Here is a 9,179-nt window from a genome sequence, read left to right as displayed (position 1 = left end):
CTGCGACCTCCTTCATTCTTCCAAGGGAAATTAAAACCGTCTTGATAAGCTACTGCGACCTCCACCACTTTTCCAAGGGGCATTAAAACCATCTTGTTAAGCTACTGCGACCTCCACCACTTTTCCAAGGGGCATTAAAACCGTCTTGTTTAGCTACTGCGACCTCCACCACTTTTCCAAGGGGCATTAAAACCATCTTGTTAAGCTACTGCGACCTCCACCATTCTTCCAAGGGGCATTAAAACCATCTTGTTAAGCTACTGCGACATCCACGTCTCTTCCAAGAGGCATTAAAACTGTCTTGTTAAGCTACTGCAACCTGCACTTCTCTTCCAAGGGGCATGAAAACGTCTAGTTAAGCTACTGCGACCTCCACCATTCTTCCAAGGGGCGTTAAAACCGTCTTGTTAAGCTACTGCAACCTCCACCACTTTTGCAAGGGCATTGATATTGTCTTTTTATTCCACTGCGACCTCCACAATTCTTCCAAGGGGCATTAAAACCGTCTTGTTAAGCTACTGTGACCTCCACGTCTCTTCCAAGGGGCATTAAAACCATCTTGTTAAGCTACTGCGACCTCCACCACTTTTCCAATGGGCATTAAAACCATCTTGTTAAGCTACTGCGACCTCCACATCTCTTCCAAGGGGCATTAAAACCGTCTTGTTTAGCTACTGCGACCTCCACTATTCTTCCAAGCGGCATTAAAACCATTTTGTTAAGCTACTGCGACCTCCACATCTCTTCCAAGGGGCATGAAAACCGTCTTGTTAAGCTAATGCGACCTCCACCATTCTTCCAAGGGGCATTAAAAGCGTCATTTTAATCTACTGCGACCTCCACCACTTTTCCAAGGGGCATTGTTATTGTCTTTTTATTCCACGGCGATCTCCACCATTCTTCCAAGGGGCATTCAAACCGTCTTGTTAAGCTACTGTGACCTCTAGGTCTCTTCCAAGGGGCATTAAAACCATCTTGTTAAGCTACTGCGACCTCCACCACTTTTCAAAGGGGCATTAAAACCGTCTTGTTAAGCTACTGCGACCTCCATCACTTTTCCAAGTTGTATTGATATTGTCTTTTTATTCCACCGCAACCTCCACCATTCTTCCAAGGGGCTTTAAAACCGTCTTGTTAAGCTACTGTGACCTCCACATCTCTTCCAAGGGGCATTAAAACTGTCTTTTTAAGCTACTGCAACCTCAACCATTCTTCTAAGGGGCATTAAAACAGTCTTGTTAAGCTACTGCGACCTCCACGTCTCTTCCAAGGGGCATTAAAACCATCTTGTTAAGCTACTGCAACCTCCATCACTTTTCTAAGGGGCATTGGTATTGTCTTTTTATTCCACTGCGACCTCCACCATTCTTCCAAATGGCATTAAAACCTTCTTGTTAAGCTACTGAGACCTCCACGTCTCTTCCAAGGGGCATTAAAACAGTCTTGTTAAGCTAATGCGACCTCCACGTCTCTGCCAAGGGGCATTAAAACAGTCTTGTTAAGCTACTGCGACCTCCACCATTCTTCCAAGGGGCGTTAAAGCCGTCTTGTTAAGCTACTGCGACCTCCACCACTTTTCCAAGGGGCATTGATATTGTCTTTTTATTCCACTGCGACCTCCACCATTCTTCCAAGGGGCATTAAAGCCGTCTTGTTAAGCTACTGTGACCTCCACGTCTCTTCCAAGGGGCATTAAAACCATCTTATTAAGCTACTGCGTCCTCCACCACTTTTCCAAGGGGCATTAAAACCGTCTTGTTTAGCTACTGCGACCTCCACCACTTTTCCAAGGGGCATTAAAACCGTCTTGTTAAGCTACTGCGACCTCCACATCTCTTCCAAGGGGCATTAAAACCGTCTTGTTTAGCTACTGCGACCTCCACTATTCTTCCAAGCGGCATTAAAACCATTTTGTTAAGCTACTGTGACCTCCACATCTCTTCCAAGGGGAATGAAAACCGTCTTGTTAAGCTAATGCGACCTCCAACATTCTTCCAAGGGGCATTAAAAGCGTCTTGTTAAGCTACTGCGACCTCCACTACTTTTCCAAGGGGCATTAAAACCATCTTGTTTAGCTACTGCGACCTCCACCACTTTTCCAAGGGGCATTAAAACGGTCTTGTTAAGCTACTGCGAACTCCGCGTCTCTTCCAAGGGGCATTAAAACCATCTTGTTAAGCTACTGTGACCTCCATGTCTCTTCCAAAGGGCATTAAAACTGTCTTGTTAAGCTACTGCAACCTGCACTTCTCTTCCAAGGGGCAGGAAAACCGTCTTGTTAAGCTACTGCAACCTCCACCATTCTTCCAATGTGTATTAAAACCGTCTTGTAAAGCTACTGTGACCTCCACGTCTCTTCCAAGTTGCATTAAAACCATCTTGTTAAGCTACTGCGACCTCCACCACTTTTCCAAGGGGCATTAAAATCGTCTAGTTTAGCTACTGCGACCTCCACCACTTTTCCAAGGGGCATTAAAACCATCTTGGTAAGCTACTGCGACCTCCACATCTCTTGCAAGGGGCATTAAAACCGTCTTGTTTAGCTACTGCGACCTCCACTATTCTTTCAAGGGGCATTAAAACCATTTTGTTAAGCTACTGCGACCTCCACATCTCTTCCAAGGGGCATGAAAACCGTCTTGTTAAGCTACTGCGACCTCCACCATTCTTCCAAGGGGCATTAAAACCATCTTGTTAAGCTACTGCGACCTCCACCACTTTTCCAAGGGGCATTAAAACCATCTTGTTTACCTTCTGCGACCTCCACCAATTTTCCAAGGGGCATTAAAACCGTCTTGTTAATCTACTGCGAACTCCACGTCTCTTCCAAGGGGCATTAAAACTGTCTTGTTAAGCTACTGCGACCTCCACATCTCTTCCAAGGGGCATGAAAACCGTCTTGTTAAGCTATTGCGACCTCCACCATTCTTCCAAGGGGCATTAAAACTGTCTTGTTAAGCTATTGCGACCTCCACCACTTTTCCAAGGGGCATTGATATTGTCTTTTTATTCCACTGCGACCTCCACCATTCTTCCAAAGAGCATTAAAACCGTCTTGTTAAGCTACTGTGACCTCCATGTCTCTTCCAAGGGGCATAAAAACCGTCTTGTTAAGCTACTCTGACCTCCACGTCTCTTCCAAGAGGCTTTAAAACCATCTTGTTAAGCTACTGTGACCTCCATCACTTTTCCATGGGGCATTAAAACCGTCTTGTTTTGCTACTGCGACCTCCACCACTTTTCCAATGGGCATTAAAACCGTCTTGTTAAGCTATTGCAACCTCCACCATTCTTCCAAGGGGCATTAAAACCGTTTTGTTAAGCTACTGCGACCTCCACATCTCTTCCAAGGGGCATGAAAACCGTCTTGTTAAGCTACTGCTACCTTCACCACTTTTCCAAGGGGCATTAAAACCATCTTGTTTAGCTACTGCGACCTCCACCTCTTTTCCAAGGGGCATTAAAACCGTCTTGTTAAGCTACTGCGACCTCCACGTCTCTTCCAAGGGGCATTAAAACTGTCTTGTTAAGCTACTGCGACCTCCAGATCTCTTCCAAGTGGCATGAAAACCGTCTTGTTAAGCTACTGCGACCTCCACCATTCTTCCAAGGGGCATTAAAACCGTCTTGTTAAGCTACTGCGACCTCCACCACTTTTCCAAGGGGCATTGATATTGTCTTTTTATTCCACTGCGACCTCCACCATTCTTCCAAAGAGCATTAAAACCGTCTTGTTAAGCTACTGTGACCTCCACGTCTCTTCCATGGGGAATTAAAACCATCTTGTTAAGCTACTGCGACCTCCACGTCTTTTCCAAGGGGCATTAAAACCATCTTGTTAAGCTACTGCTACCTCCATATCTCTTCCAAGGGGCATTAAAACCATCTTTTTAAGCTACTGCGACCTCCACATCTCTTCCAAGGGGCATTAAAACTGTCTTTTTAAGCTATTGCGACCTCCACCATTCTTCCAAGGGGAATTGGAGTGCCTCGAAATTTTTGGTAGGCATTGCACTCACTGTATGCCCTATAAGTTTGTAGCCAAACCGCTGCTTTTGGTACAGAAACATATCCTACAAGACATGTGTGGTTGACTTGCCTGATAATGTTGTGAATCATCCCTGTTCCTCCTGCTCTTTCTCCTTTGCCACCACCTCATCCATCATTCATCACCTAAAGCTTTGTTTTAACGGGAGTCATAGAACTGGGATAGTAGCAGGAAAACATCCAGCAATCCTCTGAGGAGGTAGGATATGCACCAAAACGCTGACCACCTCAGGCCTAGCCGCTACTACATATATGCGCTTGCATTCCAAGAAAACAAAGCAGATGCTAACTTCTATCATCATCATCATCATGCTCCTCACCTTGGCACTCTCAACTCCCCTGATGGAGAAGTCAGGGCCCACTGGAGGAGTCTGGTTCTCTGGTGGGCTCGTCCAATGCTGCCCTAAAGCAGGCCAGGCTAAGAAAAGTGTGGGGGAAGTTGACAGGCGAAATAGGGGCGGCTGGGGACTGTTTATGGACACCCAGCCACCCCCAGGCGGCTGGGGACCGTGTGTGGACACCCGGCCATGGGGCGGCTGGGGACCGAGTTTGGACACCCGGCCGCCCCCAGGCGGCTGGGGACCATGTGTGGACACCCGGCCACGGGGCGGCTGGGGACCGAGTATGAACACCCGGACGCCGGGTGGCTGGGGACTGAGTATGGATACCTCGGTGCCGAAGCAGCCATGATGTAGTGATCAGCTTCGGCCTCCTCCAAACTAAAAGGCCCCATTTCAAGTGCAAGCTAGCAGTATGGTATTGCAGCCTGGGGGTGGGTGGGTGGCAGGCTGCATACTTGCTCTTGCATTGCAAGGAATGGGGGAGGTACAATTGAACACTGCCCTGGGACAAGGACTTTCACGGGGATAGTTGCAAGTCTGCATCTTCTGATGCGGCAAGGATCACATCTGATAGGCACACTTTTAGGCAGTGACCTGGGTGTCAGAGATGCTTCCAGTGGTCTTCCCCATGCTGTTCCCATGTCTTTCCAGTACTGTATGCATGTGTCACACAGCACATGGCCAGATATGGTTGTAAAATGTTAAAATCACATTTCCAGGTAAATGCATTTGTCACGGTTGAAGGCAATACAAAAGTGCAAAAACGCATAAAAATGCTATTTGTGAACATAGCCCAAGGTGTGGAGGAATATATTTGTTTTTGGTTATTTATTTTAGCTTATACACAAGTCTTTACCCTGGAAAGGAAGTTCCTTAACATATTTCACAGGAAAGCACTTTCAGTTTCGTTTTGGAATGTTTTATTGTGAGCCCGTAAAAGTGGCTTAATATCTCTAACCACGTTGTTGACAGCAGTGATGTGAGGGGTCAGAAATGCCTCCTGGGGCGATCCCCATGCTGTCCCCATGTCATTTGAATACTGTCACTATCGTTTTGGGCACTTTTTAGGCTTTCTACAGACTGCCGGGGGTGCCGCCGCAAAAATGCTCGGGTCTCCCATAGACTAAGATTGGGCTGGTTGCTTGGGTCGAGCACCCGAGTATCACGGTGAGCTCGGCCCGAGCTACGAGCACCTGAGCATTTTAGTGCTCGCTCAACACTATTAATAATATAACTTTTATTACAAAATCTTCAGTTTTACCCAAATTAATTGATGCAAAAATAAATACACCCCACATAAGAAACAACTATATCTATTATTTTATGATCTTCGTGATTTTACGGACAGCATCAAGTCTTCTAGGCAAGGAATGAAAAAGTTGGTGACATATTGCAAAATAATTCACAGAAAAAAATATACCATAAAATATGCTTTTATTAAGTATGCGTAAAAAGAGATTCTCATTTAAGGAAAAAAAAGAAAAAGAAACTAATTGTTTAAAACAAATTGGGCATTATACCCTGTCGAGTAGCTAAATGGGTCTGTCTCTATCAAGATCCTTACCAGGCCTAAGTATCCGCGGAGATTGGCACCCAAGTAAAACGCAAATAGCACCCCTGATCCACGAGGACTGGCCCTATGGTCCCTATCAGGCCCTGTGATCTACAGTTGAAACCAGAAGTTTACATATACTATGTAAAAAGACACATATGCATGTCTTTTTATATATCTGACATGAAATCAGAATAAACCTTTCCCGTTTAAGATCAATTAGGATTGCCATAATTTTTACTATTTGCCAAATGTCAGAATAATGAGAGAGAGAGAATGTGACGCGCCCCCTGGGCCATATTCTTTAGGGGAATACCCGGAGCCGGATCAGATGGGGGTTGTAGTCTCCGAGTGGCTGTGACCCGGTCCGTGCCCAGGGTGTCAAGCTCAGAGTATGTGGCAGTCCTACAGATGTTACAAAGTTCGTTATGTCGACTACGCCACCCGTTGGATTGCGGTCACTACGGCCGCCGCTGCAGCAGGGTCCGCTGAGGCTGATGGTGTTGGTGCAGCTTTAGATGGTATAACCCCCAACGGGAGGGTTATGGCCTCAGGGGGTCAGGTGCAGAGGATGGGGGTTGTGGTGGTGCAGCGTAGATGTTAATTAAAGACAGAGTCGGGTTGTGCAGTTCAGGATGTTTACTTACTGCAGATATTCCGGTCACTCCGGCCTTGAGTGACCACCCGAGCCGTGCTGCGTCCACCAGGTCCTGGATTCAGCCAACCCCCAAGCAAGTCCGGAGCGTGTCCCTGAGCCCTCCTTCTTGTCCTTTCTTCTGGCCGTCCCCACCAGGGATCCACCTAGGTCCAGCTCCCTCGGGCCTTCTGTTGGGAGACCCTTGGCCTTGGGTTCCCTGACCCTACACGTGGTTTGCCTTCAGGGTGGATGTGGTGGGTGGCCGTGGCAGATCCTGCCCACGGCCTCCGGTCTCTGGCTGAGGTGTGCTTAAGCCCCCACCAGTTTGGGATCCGGTACCCTATTGCCAACTCTTCACCCTAGGTTTGTATGTGGGTTCTCAGAGTTCCTTCTTGTTTCCCCCTCTGGGTCTCTCTTGCTCTCCTCTCTCACTCTCTCTTGGGCTGCTCTGCTCTTCTCCTCTGCTCTCTTCAGGTTACACTCTGACAGACTGACCCTGATCTTAGATGGTGCCCACCTTAAATACTCCCTCTATGTGTGAGCTCAGGTGACCAGCACCCAATGAGCTCCTATCTTTACCCAGGCTGCTCCCCCTATCTGCCCCTACACTACTGGGATGTACCACCCCCCTCCCACTCCAGCCAGGAACAGACTCGGTCGTACCTGCACATTTCTAAGTGGGAGTACCGTTGGTCTGTTCCTCGGAAATGGGATGTGTGTAGTGCATGCAGCTTTCTGAGCTCAGTTCCACACTCCATCCTTACCCGGGAGTGGAATATCACACCTCTGGGTTGAGGTGCAATACCCCTGTAGCAGCCGAATCCTCAGGGTGCTACATTCCCCCCTGGTAAATCACAGCACGTCCTCGGGCTGTAAGATATAAAACATCATCCAAACATACAATTTTTTTTTTCATAAACAACATAATAAAACATATAAAACATATATATTAGCAGCATCATAAAACTTTTCATATTAACATTCTTGTTTCTGGTTCCTCCTCCGGACACTGTGCAACGTGTGCCCGGGAAAAGTGCAACAGTTTCTCTAGAAAACCGGTAGGGGGCGCTTTAGGAAGCGCAACTATATACAAGGGATATGGCCGCTCTCAGTCCTCGGCCAGGTAATGGGAATAGGGATGACCGCTCTCAGTCCTCGGTCAGAGGGATTAAGGGAAATACGGGTAACAGTTCAATTCGCTGGTCCCAACGGGGACTATATTAGCAACAGTTCACTGTGCCCCGACGGGCAACTATATACAGCTTGTACTCTGCTGTACTCAACGACGACGTCCTCCTGCTCTTTCTTTGTGATTAACTTTAGCTTCAGACCCGTCCGGGTCCTCTTGCTCCTCCTCACACCGCAGCTCCTCCTCCGTCAGGCGATGCACATGGAGGGCGTAGGGTCCTTTGGCACACTTGTGCCGGGTGAAGGTGACCTCGTCCCCTATATACAGGTCACGTCCTCTGTGTCCCTCCGGTAGGTGGGACTCAACGTCTCTTCTTGTCATGAAGACGTCGCCTGGGGTGCGGTGATCTCGGATGAAGCCCCACCCGTGCTGCATATTAAACTTGATCACAGTCCCGGTGGAAGGGGGACCATGAGCTGCACGGGGACTCCTCCTGGCCCGGCTCTTCTGCTCCGCGCTCTTTATTTGGGCTTGTTGTTCCCGGACCCGCCTCTCTCTCCGCTCCCTCTCAAAGACCTCGAGCTGCTGCCGGCAGCACTCTGCACGCTCCGCTGCGGCTGCCCGAGTCTCCTGAGTGAACCCCATGAGGTCTTCTCCGGTGGGGTCCCACTCAAACTGTGCCTCCTCTAGCGGGGGCGAGGTCCTTTTTACGGGCTTTGGAACCGGAATCAGGGGCTCGTCTAGGGGTCTCTCTTTCCGGAGTCGGGGATGGTGAAACTCCGGTGGCCATATAAAGGGCTGCCCATCCGGGCACGTATGTTGGGCGAACAGATCTTCTCCCAGATGCGGCACTCTTGGTTTTATGGGCGCGGTGGTGGTGGCGCCCGGGTTGCCCAGGCCTTGCGGCCAGGCCTGGGGCACCTGGAAAGTGAAGGGCACCGTAAGGACGGCGGCGCCCTGGGCTACTTGGCCCTGCGACCAGGCCGGTGGCTCCGCGGAGGTAGGGGGCGCTGTTGGTATTGCGGCGCCCGGGGGTACTAGGCCTTGCGACCAGGCCGATGGTACTTCCTGCTTGGTCACGCTTGGGGTCGAGGCGTGTGACGTCACAGGGGTCGCGGCTCCTGTTTGAGGCCTAGTCTGCGGCGGTGACGTTGCAGCGACGGGCACGGCAGGGGATACTTCGGGCTCTGCGACGGGGAGCTGGGGCAGGTGCGCGGTTTCCCGGTTTGGGGTAGAGACGTCCCCTTTACCTGCCTCCTTTCGTTCGGCTCCCTTCTCGGCGCCGTCTCCGGCCTTCAGTCCTCCTGCGCCATCCTCAGAGGCGGTCTGTCTCCTCGTCTCGGGTGGCGTGCTCCGCTGACGGGTTCTTGTCTGCTGGGCCATCTCACGGCTCCACTCCGCCAGCGTCTCCCGCTGCACCCGGGCCATCCTCCATGCGAGGCCCTCCAGCGCGGTCTGTGCACACTCCCGATC

Source organism: Phyllobates terribilis, unplaced genomic scaffold (assembly GCF_046119375.1).
Source record: "Phyllobates terribilis strain yellow unplaced genomic scaffold, ASM4611937v1 Scaffold_4__5_contigs__length_816908805, whole genome shotgun sequence".
NCBI classification, from domain to species: Eukaryota; Metazoa; Chordata; class Amphibia; order Anura; family Dendrobatidae; genus Phyllobates; species Phyllobates terribilis.
Note: the sequence above shows the minus strand (reverse complement) of the source record.